At 54.0% G+C, this 13,393-nt stretch overlaps 1 protein-coding gene across 2 annotated transcripts in view; it reads right to left on the bottom strand.

Moving 5' to 3' along the window:
• Positions 1 to 7,082: 7,082 nt before the first annotated feature.
• Positions 7,083 to 13,393, bottom strand: part of PLPP7 (phospholipid phosphatase 7 (inactive)) — a 38,684-nt gene continuing 32,373 nt past the window's right edge. For both annotated transcript variants that reach the window (XR_015727273.1, XR_015727272.1), the window contains 2 exons: positions 12,951 to 13,146; positions 7,083 to 8,082 (listed from right to left, as the gene is read on the bottom strand). The gene's annotated coding sequence lies outside the window, so the exon portion shown is untranslated. The remainder of the gene's footprint in view (positions 8,083 to 12,950; positions 13,147 to 13,393) is intronic.

Genomic DNA, 13,393 nt, shown 5'->3' on the forward strand with positions numbered 1-13,393 from the left:
CCAAACTACAAAACTCACAGAGCAAAATGCAAGAGAAAATCTGCATGACCTTGGATTTGGCGATGGTTTCTTAAAAGACACCAAAAGCACACGCAACAAAAGAAAAAAATGGATGAACTGAGCTTCATGAAAATTAAAACCTTTTGTGCATCAAAGGACACTATCGAGAGAGTGAAAAGGCAACTCACAAAATGAAAGAAAATATTTGCAAATCACATACCTGATAGGGACTTCATATCCGGAATATATTTAAGAACGCTTATAACTCAATTTATTATTATTTTTTTAAGTAGGCTCCATGCTCAATGTGGGGCTTGAACTCATGACCTTGAGATCAAGAGTCACATGTGCTACGGTCTGAGCCAGCCAGGCGACCCTAAGGACACTGATACCTCAACAACGAAAAGACAAGCGACTCAATCTTAAAATGGGCAAAGGGCTTGAATGGACGTTCTCCCAAAGAAGATACACAGACGGCCAATAGGCACATGCGAAGATGCTCATCATTGGTCGTTATGGAAACACGAATCAAAACCCCGATGTGTTTGCCACTTCACCCCTACTAGGATGGCTAGAATTTCAAAAATGGAAAATACCAAGTGTTGGTGAGCATGCAGAGAAGTCAGAACTCCTGTATAGTAACGCAGAATGTTCCCAGTTGCATTAGGGAGGCAGGCGTGGCCTCCAGGTCACAAACTCAGGTGCAGGTAACACAACAGCTCCTGGAAGGCCCCTAGCGGGCATCTCTGGCTGCCGTCCCTGGGAGGCTTCCCGTATTTAAAAAATGTATTTTATTATTTTTTCAAGTAATCTCTACACCCAGCATAGGGCTTGAACTCACAATCCCGAGACCAAGAGCCACATGGTCTGCTGACCGAGCCAGCCAGCGCCCCAAGGGAGGCTTACCTTTCACGGCATACTCTTTTGTTCTTTGAGTTGTTCTTTCTTCTTATATAAATATGTTACCTTTTCCAAAATTGCAAAAATTATATCCATCTCTTTGTCCATCCACCCTCCCTCTAGTCCACCCATTCACATACCCATCCACCCATCTACCCACCCACCCACCCACCTCCCCAACCATCCATCCATCCATCCATCCATCTACCCACCCACCTCCCTATCCATCCATCCATCCATCCATCCATCCATCCATCCATCCATCCATCCATCATACAAATACTTGTCAAACACCAACTATGTCCCAGGCCCTGTTCTAGGCACTGGGGACACAGCAGAGAGCAAAGCAGACAGAAATCCCTGCCTGTACAGAGCTGGCATTTGGGAAGGGGAGACAGACAGTAAACAAGGAAACAGAGAAACCCGCAATGTCAGATAATGACAGGGTGTAAAGGTAGCCGTGAGGTGGGCGGGTGGTGGCAGAGTTGGTGGTCAGGACCCTCAACAACTTTTGAGCTGAGCCCTGATTCAAGGGAAGTTAGAGCCTTGTTAAAATCTGGAGTAGGAACAAGTAAAACGCCCTAGGTTCGGACTTCGCCTTCCTTTATTTTTTTCTTTGTTAATTCTGAAACTTTTTTTTAAAAGATAGATTTATTCATTTTAGAGAGAGAGGGAGGGAGAGAGAATGAATGGGAAGAACAGAGGGAGAGGGAGAGAGAATCTCAAGCAGACACCGTGCTGAGCACAGAAACGGACCTGGGGCTCAATTCCAGGATCCTGGTATCACGACCTGAGCCTAAACGAAGAGTCAGACGCTTAACCGACGGAGCCACCCAGGCGCCCGCCCCCCCTTAAACCTACTCCCTGTCCTTGGAGCACCGAAGGGCCGGTGTTAGTGTCCCGGGGCTGCTTTAGGATGAAGTACCCCAAAGCGGGTGGGCTAGAAAAACAGAAATGTATCGTCGCGCAGTTCTGGGGCCAGAAGTCTGAAATCAAGGTGCTGGCAGAGTCATGCTCCCTCCGACGTGCCAGGGGAGGAAGCGCTCCAGGCCTCTCGGGGCTTCTGGTCTCCTGGCTTCTACACGCATCCCTCCGACCCTCCAATTCCTTGTCCTACATGGTGTCCCCCTGTCTCTTCACATCTTCTTCCCTCTGTGTGTCTCTGGTTCTGTGTCCCCATCTCCCGTTTTGATAAGGACGCGGTCATATTGGCTTAGGGCCCTAGTGACCTCACCCTCACTCGGTCACGCCTGTAAAACACCTTTCTCCGAATAAGCTCACATCCTCAGGTCCAGGGGTTAGCGCTCCTGCACATCTGGTGTAGGGGAGCGCAATTCACCCCACAGCCGCTGTAGTAAAGACAACTCAGGGGCAGCGGTCCCGTCGAGCCCTCGGCTCCTGGAGCTTTGCCTTTGCCACCTGCCTTCCAAAGGCCGGATCCCACCCCCATTAAACACCGGCCGAGTCAGAGGGAGATGCTCGGACCAGGCCCGGGGGAGGGGGTAGGGCCCTTTCTGAGCCCCCCTGCCTGGGCTAGCCAGGGGTCCTACGCAGCACACATTCCACGGGTTCCAGATGAGAGGAAGATGGGCAGCTGCCTCAGGTTACAGACGGGAAACTGAGGCCCAGGGGCCAAGGCTGACCTCAGAGGAGCATAGAGGGCGCCAGGATGACATCGGGGCCTGAACTCTGGCACACTCAGCTTACACGTCCCCGCTCTAGAAGGCTTCACGGACTACCTAGGCCAAGGCCCCTCGTGGTGTGTCCCACTGCACTGACCACGACACGCCCCGCACCCCAGCCCTGTCTGCCCCTGTGGCCTCCTGCCCCGTCCTCACCTCCCAGACCTCGGCACGGATCTCTCCCTCACCTCCTCAGTTTTCTCCTCAGAGGAGTCTACCCGTCTAAGTCCAAGCCTCCTCCTGGCGCTTCCCATCCCCTCTCGGCAGTGTTTGTTGTTGGAAGGCAGGGAGCCAGCCCCGGGGGGACAGAGGGCCTCAGGCCTTGGGGTGGCCTGTCCGCCGGAGGAACGGGAGTCTGGCTGGCGGGACAGGAAGGCCTCCACCGGAGAAATGGCCTGGGTGTGCATGGGTAAGACTCTCCCCCGAAGCCGCGTGACAGAGGGGTCCCCTCTCTGCAGCAACACGGCAGGGCACTCGAGCCTGCTCCGCGGAATGTACGGAATCACGGCCCCGCTGTGCTCCGTGGGCTCTGCTCTCGTGTGGCCCGTGCTCCCTGGTCCTGACGTTCTCGACAGCTCCAGAGACAGAGGGGGTTTCACTGGGCTGGGGGAATGGCAGAGAGGCCGAATGCTGATCCTTCCCAGGGGGGGCGCCCCCCAGGGAATCCTCGGCCTGTGGGAGCAGGAGATGCCAGGAGGCCGGGAGAGGACAGGCAGGGGCTGCTGTGGGCAAATGTGCCACTCTGGAAGCCTTGGAAAGGGACCCTCGGGGACTCCGGGCCTTGCCGTCTCTGCGTCTGCCAACTGTCAGGGCCCCTGGCTGGAGGGAATCGTACGGCCCCTGGGAGCTGGTGGGCAGGCCCCTGGTCACCGCCGCTTCCTGCATGCCTGCTCCTATGCCTGGCCTTCTAGGCCTCCCGTCCCATTGGCAGATGAGGTCTCTGAAGATCAGGGAGGTTGTTAAAGGGAACAGGACCCAGGAGAGAACATGACAAAGGTCATTGCTGCCAAATCAGGCTGCCCTGTCCTATGAGCTTCAAAGGGAAGGGAATGGGTCTCCTCCCTCTTGGCTTGTCCTCCTGTGCATCTTAGGGGCTGTGAACTTCAGTTGATCAGAAAGGACACGTTTTGGACTCTTTGGGGCTCTGAAGCAGTGAAGCCCACACAGGCTGGGCCCGGAGCCCCTGCAATGACCACCGTTGCCCACTAGAGAGCACTGCGGGACAGAAACCCAGTCCAGGCCAGACCAACTGGCTGTCCACTGGGACCAGCACCTGATGCCAAGGTGACAGTGTGAAGGAGCTGTCATTCCCAAGACGGGCCCTCTGTGACAACTACCTTTTTAGGTCCCCCCTGCAGATCCAGGACTAGGTGCTCTTCGGACCCCCACTTTACAGATTAAGAAACTAAGGCCAGTGTTGTTCTATGATTTGTCCCAAGTCACCAAGCTGCAAGTGGGGGAGCTCGAGCGCCTACTCAGCTCTGACCCCAGAGCCCCAGCTGTTGACCCCTCTGACCCCCGCCCCTGTGCTTTTTGGCTCTGTCTTTCCTCCTGGGTCCCTTCGAGATGGTCTCCTTAACCTCAGTGGGATTTGGCCAGGCTTGCTCAGCGGTGGGGAGGGGACTCAAGAATTCACAACAGTCACGGCAGTGAGAGGCAGGGACATGGGGGGTAGGCAAGAGGGCCTGGGGACAGAGCTGGGGCTGTGGGCCCAGCTGGGGACATGAGGAGGGAGATTCCAGGCCACAGGCTCCCTGGCAGGGCCGGGCCCCCTGGGAGCCCGCCAGGATTATTAATATCCTGCTGAATCAGGGGGCTCTTGAGTTTCCACATCACAAGACTCGGGCTGAGCGCGGCAGGAATATTCTTGACTCCCTGATGCCCTATCTCTCCCACCTGCGCTGCCCGCGTCAGGCCGGAAGCCCCACCGCTCTGAGCCCCCCTATGGCCTGGGGACAGGTGTCCTGAGAGTGGAGACAAGAACCCCCTCGGGGCTGTAGTCAGGCAGTGCTCCTAAACGGCTTGGCCCACAGGAGGGGCGAAGAAGCAGGAGCTGTTCTTCCAGAGAATGCTTTCTTGGGGGCCTCCTGTGTGCCCAGCCCTGTCCTGGTCACTGGGGGGTCCCAGAGCGGGGGCAACACGGTCAGGCACCTCAGGGTCTGCCCACACAGGACCCCCAGCCAGCAGCCATAGCCGTTGGCCTCAGCCGGGGACTGACGGAAGCTGGTCTTACCCTGAACTCTCCTGGACATGTGGAACTGGGTCCCGGTGTCCCTGGTCCAATGGGATGGGCACTGGCTGAAGGGAAGGGCAGCAGAATTGGGGGGGGGATGAGGAGGGTCCATGCAGTGGTGACTATGACAACGGAGGGGTCCAGAGTGCAAAGGACAAAATAAAGCGGATACACCAAAAGACAACTACCTGGCAGGGAAGCCTACTGGTTCTCAGCCCTCGGCACCCCTTCCCATCCCAGCTCCACCCCCATGCAACACCCGCGTCGTGCTGCGGCCTCGACGTGGCCCTGCGGAGGCCGGCGGAGCTAGGACCACCTCGGACCACCAGGCCCTCAGATTTCCCAAGTCATGGTCTAAAAACTGTTTACCGAGGACGTCCCAGGCTCCGGGGCCTGGCCTGAGACACACACCTCACCGACTCAGCTCCTCAGATCTGTTCTCCCATTTTACAGATGAGGACACTGAGGCCCACAAGGGAAAGTCACAGGCCACTAAGTGACAGAGCCAGGCCTCTAGGCCACGTGTGGCTGACTCCAGAGCCCTTACTCTTTTTTTCGTTTTCTCTTTTTAAGATTTAATTTATTTATTTAGAGTGAGAGCAAGCAGTCGCTCCATTGAGGGCAGAGCCTGATGTGGGGCTCGATCCCATGACCCCGAGATCATGACATGAGCCGACACCAAGAGTCAGACGCTTAACTGACTGAGCCTCCCAGGTGCCCCGCAAATTCCCCCTTTAACCACCTCCCCCACAAGGCCGTGACCCCTGCGCGGGAAACCTGCAACGCGGCCCCTCCTCACTGCCCGCGCCCAGCTTGTGTTTGTGGGGCTGCAGCTCTGAGGCTCTGGCAACTAAGCCCTTATCAGCCAGCTCCATGTGTCCCAGAGCCCATGACAGGCAGCCGGCGGCCCAGCCCCTCACGAGTCCCATTATCAGGGCACACATTCCAACCGGGCCTCTCAAGGAGGGGAAGATAAAGCCTGCCACTTTCCAGCCCTTCTTCAGAGTTTTGTCAAGTGGCGAGGGGGTGCTCCGGGGGCAGGAAGGGGGTTCTGGAAATAGGAACACTCGGCATTCTGCTTGTTTCTTCAGCCAGCTTGGGAAAACACCAGGGGCACAGCCGATGGGCCCTGGGGCCTAGAACCCAATCTTCCTCAGAGGGGAACCCCAGGCTGGTGTGCTGAGCAGGGAGGGACGACTGTTTCCTTGGAAGCCCAGGGACCCAAAGAGCCAGGATGTGGCTGGTGAAGAGGGCCGGGTCTCAGCCCGGGGCTGGTGGATTCTTCTGGAAGGGTCTCGAAGCACCTAGCTTCTTCTCCTGCCTGCCTGCCTCACAAAGCCTCGATTTTCTCACCCTTCCATTACTGATACTGCAAGTCGCACGTCTTGGGGCTGTGGGGTAGAAATACGGCAGTGCGTGTGGAGGCCTCACATGCAGCCTGGCCCCCGGCGAGCATGGCTGCAAAGCTCTCTGTGGGCCTCACACGCGCGTTTGCTCAGCACTGGCCAAGCGGCCGGCACGTGCCCACCTCTCTACTTGGATAAGCACTCTAGGAATAAGACATGAGGGTTATACCCATGGCACGGATGATGAAAATGAGGCCTAGACCCAGGGGTTGGCTTGTCTGGGGTCATGCAGCTCTCAGTGGAAGAACCAGGGTTCAGTCCCAGTCGGCCTGACCTCGCCGTGTAGGCTCTGGGTCGCCGCGGTCCCGGGCTTTCAGGTGAATTCACCTACCACCTTGTCTACATAGCAGGTGGTCCTGTGCTCCAGAGGTCCCACCTGGGCCTGGGTTCCTATGGCAACAGTGCTGCGGGGGGGGGGATACCCCCACCCCCCAGCAACAGCTGTGTGAGACCTGGGGGGTGGCGGGCTGGCTTCGGGCTCCAGCTCCGAGCCTAGAGTGGACATCCTGACGACAAGCGGAAGCAAAGCCAACTGTGTCTGCAAAAGAATGGCACAGCCACGTAAGGCCCCCGGGGTGCTCACAGACTGCGGTGACTGACATGCTGAGGGAAGTCAGGAGCAAGCACGCTCAAGGACGGGGCCTGGGGACGGTCAGACCCAGAACCAGGAAGCCAGCGTGCCACCCACATACGGAGATCAAGGGCACACCACCAGGGAGTGGGCAAAAAGGAGCCATCAGGAAAAGACAGATTTAAAAGGCAAATTGGGGGGTGGGGCGCCTGGCAGGCTCAGTCCGTGGAGCATGCGACTCTTGATCCTGGAGTTGTGAGTTCGAGCCCACATTGGGGGTAGAGATGAACTTAAAAAAAAAAAAAGGAGTCTACTGAAATATGAGAATTAGGCAGAAAATGATGCCATTTCATGAAAAGACAAATAAGAGATATGCACGCTAAAGATAAGGAGGTCTGGTAGCGTAAAGATGCCAAGAAATTCAGGTCAGCCACCTCGTGATTCTGGGACCTTCTCTTTGTGAACTGAGCAAGTAAGGACAAAAGGAGCCAGCTTGGGGGGTTGGGTAAGTGTCAACAATGGTATTTTTGGTGGGCTTTTATCAGTGGAAGCTACTGTTATCATGCGTGTCTGGGGTAACCCAGACATGGAGACAGGGGCAGGGGGTTCACTTGGCTTTCTCCCCCATATCCCAGGGTGGGGGTCGGGAACGAGGACTGGTCTGGTCTGTGAGCCTGAAGTGCATGCCCTTCATTTTCATGACCTTTCCGACAGCCTCCTGTCTGCGCCCGACTGTGTTGGTTACAAGTAACAGAAACCCATCTCCATCCCACTGCAGACAAAAAGAGACTTGATCCACTCACCCACCAGAGACGGCCAGAAACTCTGGTGCAGCCAATTCTCAAAACGATCCCATTCATCCCATGTTAGAGGTGCCGACACCGAGCCTCTGAGTAGTCAAGAGACTTACCCCACGTGGCACAGACCCTGATGGGAAGTTGGCGCTGCAGCCGCGTCCTGCTGACCCAGAGCCTGGTTTGGGTTCATCCGCAGGAGGAAACACCACTGAATTAACAGCCAATGACTTTGGCAGCCGCGGGACTTGCGCAAACAGAATAAACACAAACCGGTTTCCCTCCTCCTCCCCCACAGCGGGGTGGTAGAATTAGTGGTAGAATTAGGTACCTGGGCCTTTCTGAGCCAGCTGGGGTGATGAATCCCAGGACTCTTGCTAAAGGCTCAGAGCTTGGGTCACATCCCAGCTGGACTCCACTGATTTTTCCAGCTGAGGGTCCTGGAGGTCGGGGTTGCTGCTTCTCAACTTTGGCTGTCCTGGAGTCACCTGGGGAGCTTAAAAAAAAAAAATCACCTTGTGGAGACCCAGGACAATGACATCATAACCTCTGCAGGTGGGTTTCCTTATTCCTTTAAATGATTGAAAGCTGTGGCTCTGCCCTATTCCCCATGCCCTAAGAGAGGCCACCTGCTTCCAGGGACATTTTACTTCTGTCCGGCAGTGAGAGCTTGCTCTCAGCATGTCAAGCTGCAGACAAGCACAGGGGAGGGCCGCTCAGCACACTTCGGGTTCCTGAACAAGGGAGGGGCAGATGACATGGACAGGTAACTCACAAAGAAGAAAAACAAATGCAACAGCTAACAGCGCCTGAGAAAATGTTCGGTCTGTGGATGAATTTGCCTGAGGTGCCACTGCAAAGTCCTCCACACCAGCTGTCTAAGACAACAGAAATACTCACTGTTGAACAGAAGTAACAGTAGTACACGTACCATTTCTTGTTTCTAACCTTAGAGAGAAGGCTGTGACTGTTCCCACATTTATCAGGCCAAGGTAGTTCCCTTCCATTTCTGAATTGCTGAGAATTTGTTAGCATGAATTTATGTTGCACTCTTACAAATACCAGATCTTTCAGCATCTGTTAAGATGATCCTGTGTTTTTTGCTTCTTTAATCAGTTCATGTGTTAAATGACACCGATTGATTTTTCTAATAGTAAACCTTCCCTTGCAGTCTTGGGATAGAGCTAATTTCATCATGTATATGATATCTTTTTAGACACTGTTGTATTTGGCTCCTGTTTTAGTTGTATTTGTTTTATGTTTTACCTTTACATTCATGAGTGAAACGTGTCTGTAATCTTCGTTTCTTGCAGGGTTCTTGGCTGGTGTAGTTATCCAGGTTAGACTGGACTAGTAGACAGAGTCCCTCCTTATCTGTCCTCTGCAGGAGTTTACATAATACTAGAAGGATCTTCTCCTTAAAGGTTTGGTAGGATTCACCTGTCAGTCATCCAATCTTGGTGTTGTCTGTGATTGTTCCATTCCTTAACACAATCCTTGAATAAAAGATTTAATTTTCTAATACTCTTTAATGGTTAGAGTCAAGTGTTCTACTTCTTGGGCCCACTTTGGTATAATTCTTTTTTTTTTTTTTAAAGATTTTATTTATTTATATGACAGAGAGACAGCCAGCGAGAGAGGGAACACAAGCAGGGGGAGTGGGAGAGGAAGAAGCAGGCTCCTAGCGGAGGAGCCTGATGTGGGGCTCGATCCCAGGACCCTGGGATCATGCCCTGAGCTGAAGGCAGACGCTTAATGACTGCACCACCCAGGCACCCCCACTTTGGTATAATTATTTTATCCTGCTAGACAAAGGGTAAATTGATGAAACTTCTCTAGTGATACATTTGGTAACACTCACCAAAAACCTTTTATCTCTTTAAAGATTTATTTATTTATTTGAGAGAGAGAAAGAGAGAGGGAGGGAGCAAGCAGGGGGAGGGGCGGAGGGAGAGGGAGACAAGCAGACTCCCTGCTGAACAGGGACCCTGACAACGAGGGGCTTGATCCCAGGACCCTGAGATCATGACCCAAGCTGAAATCAAGAGTTGGACGCCAACCAACCCAGGTGTCCCCCCACCAAAAAACTTTTAAAGAAACTACACACACACATGCACACTCACTTTCGGGTATAACAATTCCACTGGTAGGAATTTAACACAAAAGCCAACTGGGCAGGGGCACCTGGGTGGCTCAGTCAGTGAAGCGTCTGCCTTCGGCTCAGGTCACGATCCCAGGGTCCTGGGATCAAGCCCTGAGTTGGGCTCCCTGCTTGGTGGGGAGCCTGCTTCTCCCTCTCCCTGTGCTGCTAGCTCTGCTGTGTGCTCTCTCTCTCTCAGATAAATAAATAAAATCTTTTTTAAAAAAAGCCAGCTATGCAAAGAGGCCCAGACAAGTGTTGTAACTGCATGACTCGTATTCATAGCAAACATGGGAGTCTACTTTAATACCCCTTTGAACGGCTACATTGCAAATGCAGGGAAGTGTGGGCAGGGAGGTGGAGACATCGGACTCCTCACACCCCGCCAGTGGGATTGTAAATGGTGCCACTACTGTGGAACGGCTGGCAGTTCCTCCAAAAGCGACACAGAATTTCCCCGTGCCCCAGCCATTTCACTCCGAGGCGTGCACCTGGAAGAACTGACCGCAGGTACTCAACAAACACTCGTGCACGAACGCTCACGGCAGCACCATTCAGGACAGACAGAGAGTGCAAACCACCCCAATGTCCACCAAAGGATGGATGGATAAACAAAACGTGGTCCAGCCACACAACGGAATATTACGCAGCCATGAAAAGGAATGGCATTCTGACACCTGCTACACCCTGGATGAACCTCAGAGACATTACACCCACAGCAGCCGGACACTAAAGTCACATATTGTAGGATTCTATGTGCAGGTGTCTAGAAGAGGCAGGAATTGGACCGGGAGATTCCAGGAGCTGGGGGCAGAGAGGACAGGAGCTACAGAGGAGGCATGGGGTTTTATTTTGGAGTGATGAAAAGGTTTTGGAACAACCTTGTGAATATACTAAATACCATGGAATCGCACACTTTAAATCCTTAATTTTATGGTATGTGAATTTCACCTCAAGTAATAAAACAAACTGATACATACATATGGCTCTTCCATAGAAGGGGTCACCACGAGGCTCTTACAAGTCAAGAGGTAGATGTTTAATTATTGATGCGGGAATATACTCACCATGATTTCACAGTAAATGAAAAAAGTAGGTCACAAAACTATAGTGTAGAACTGCTTTTTTTGTCAAAATACATATTTTTATGAATGCATAAAAAATGTCTCCAAGGAATAACCAAAAAATGTGTGCTTTTGGCTTTCCTCCATGTGCTCATTTTTAAATAATGAAAATGCGTTCTTATGTAACCAAAAAACTGGCCAACTGGGGAAATAGATGCTTTCTTCAATTCACCCTGTTCTTTGTGAGGCTCTCGGGAGACAGTCCGCACATCTGCTGGCCCGGGACTCCGGACTAGACTTCCTCTCTTATTAAGGGGGGTGGGCGGCCGCCCAGGTCACATGGGGAGGGGCAGGTTTGGGTCTCTCCCCCGGAACCCCTCTCTCTGCACCAACATCCCCTTAGGACCCTGCTCACTACTGTCCGTCCACACACACCCTCCCGGCTGAAGGATGTCAGCTGAGGAGTAAGGGTTTCAGGACCCTCTTGCGTGGACCCGCCTGCCACCAGGGGATGCCGCACCCGACAGAGCAGGGGCCGCACTCGGCCTCCAGGGGCTCCAACTGCATCTCTGACCCCCAGTGCAAGTCCCTCCTTGAGGCCAGGCCCAGAGTTCGGCTCAGGGTGGGGCTCTTCCCAGGGCTTGGCCGCTCCTGCCAGACCTCGCATCTGGGCTGTTGGCGAGAGGCGCTTTCTCAGGGTCCCAGCAAGCCTAGACCCGGGCCAGGCTCTTAGCCTCAGTAACGGGGGGCCCGGAGCTGCACCGTGGCCAGGGGAGCAGCTGAGGGGCCGATGACAAGACGCAGGAAGGTTTTAGAAATTCTGCCTGGGAGACGGCATGTCCTAGGCCGGGCCTGGGGACCCCACCGTCTTCATGAGTGAGTGTGTGTGTGTGAGTGTGTGAGTGTGTGTGTGAGTGTGTGTGTGTGCACGAACATATGCATATTAGGATTCCATTCCAAGATAAAATATAGGACACCCAGTTGAATTTGAACTTCAAATAAATGAACCGTTTTTTAGTATAAGCGTGTACCAAATATTGCCTCCTGCGGTTTTACTTGCTAAATCTGGCAAGCCTGATACTTGGGCCAGTGTTTGAGTGCGTACATTTGTGCAAAAGCACAAATGTGTGTGTAGAAACACACGCAAGGCCAGGTGTGTGTCTGTATAGACTTCAGAATGCCTGTGTAGAGGGGTCACTGAGTACCATCTTCTCTGTTGGCGTGTGTACAAACATACGTGTGTAAATGTGAACGTGTGTGTTTCTGGGTTTGCACCTACATATACCACAGCCCGTGAGGCGTGAGACGTGGAAGTGTCTGTGTACGCGTGGGTTCCAGAGCAGTAAAGCTGGAAGCCAGCTTAGAGCTTTCCCGTGTGAGTTTGCATGGGAGAAAACCGAGGTCGGTCAGCCAGCCAAGACTGCGTGTGCACACACGTGCCCGTGCGCACGAGCTCTGCGGGGCATGGGGAGGGCACTCTGAGCTCTGACCCCTTGCCAGGCACAGTGGTCCAGCAGCACCCCGGCCCCACAACAGACCTCTTATCATGAGGCCCATTTCACACACGGGGCAGAGTCCGGGGGAGCGTGGCCAGGGCCCCAGCCTGCGCCCGGACACGTGTGCTCACACGTGGGTTACATAAATGCGTGGGCCACAGCGGCGGCCAGATGTTCAGTTTCATCCTGGAGCCAGATGGCAGCTGCTCCAGGAGTCCGTGCATTTTTCTAACTCCTGCTATCCTTCCTCTTGCCCCTTCTGGAGTTTTTCGCAGGCGGGGAAAGGGCTGAGGACACAGGGATTTCCTGCAGAACTGGTTGCTCCTGCTTCCCTGGGATGGGGGGGCTCAGGATGCTGTGGGGGCATCTGCAGAGATGCCCCGCCTCCTGGGCAGCTCCTTGCACAGTGCTCTTCCCATGCTGCCTGGAAGCATCCCAGCCTGGCCCCCCAGCAGGCTGGTGCAGGCCTGGTCCCTGCGCAGTGCTCCACGCTCCAGACCTGCCCCCAGCCTGGCATGGGTCCCACTCTCCCCAGAGCCTGGCTCTTCCCGTGCTGATGGGTGAGAGCCAGCTGACTTGATAAGCTCGGGGCGTTAGTGTCCTGGGACTGCCTTCGCACGGGGCTGTGGACTGGGTCTCAAACAACAGAAGCGTGTTCACTCACCGTTCTGGAGGCTGGAAGTCCAAGATCAAAGCCCTCCTCCTTGGTTGGTAGACCCATCTTCTTCCTGGCTCTTTCCATGGTCTTCCTTTTGCGTGTCCGTGTCCAAATTTCCTCTTCTCGTGCAACACCTGCCCTTCTGGGTTCAGGCCGACTCTCCTGACCTCATTTTAACTGAATCATGTCTTTAAGGCCCTGGCTGCAAATACAATCACATTCTGAGATACTAGGGGCTAGGACTTCAATGTATGTATTGGGGGGGGGCGGGGGACACCATTCAGCCTGAAATACCCATGGCGGTGTGCTTCCTGGAGAGGCTCCTTCCACCCCAGCCCCACCATTGCCAGGCAGTCTTTACTGGAGAGGCTTCAGAAACCCCAGCTTCCTGCCCCTTATTTTGACTTATGGCAACTTTACTGGGGGCCAAGGAGACACTTCAAAGTTCC

This window comes from Ursus americanus, chromosome 18 (assembly GCF_024610735.1).
Source record: "Ursus americanus isolate L20-20 chromosome 18, mUrsAme1.1.p, whole genome shotgun sequence".
NCBI lineage: Eukaryota > Metazoa > Chordata > Mammalia > Carnivora > Ursidae > Ursus > Ursus americanus.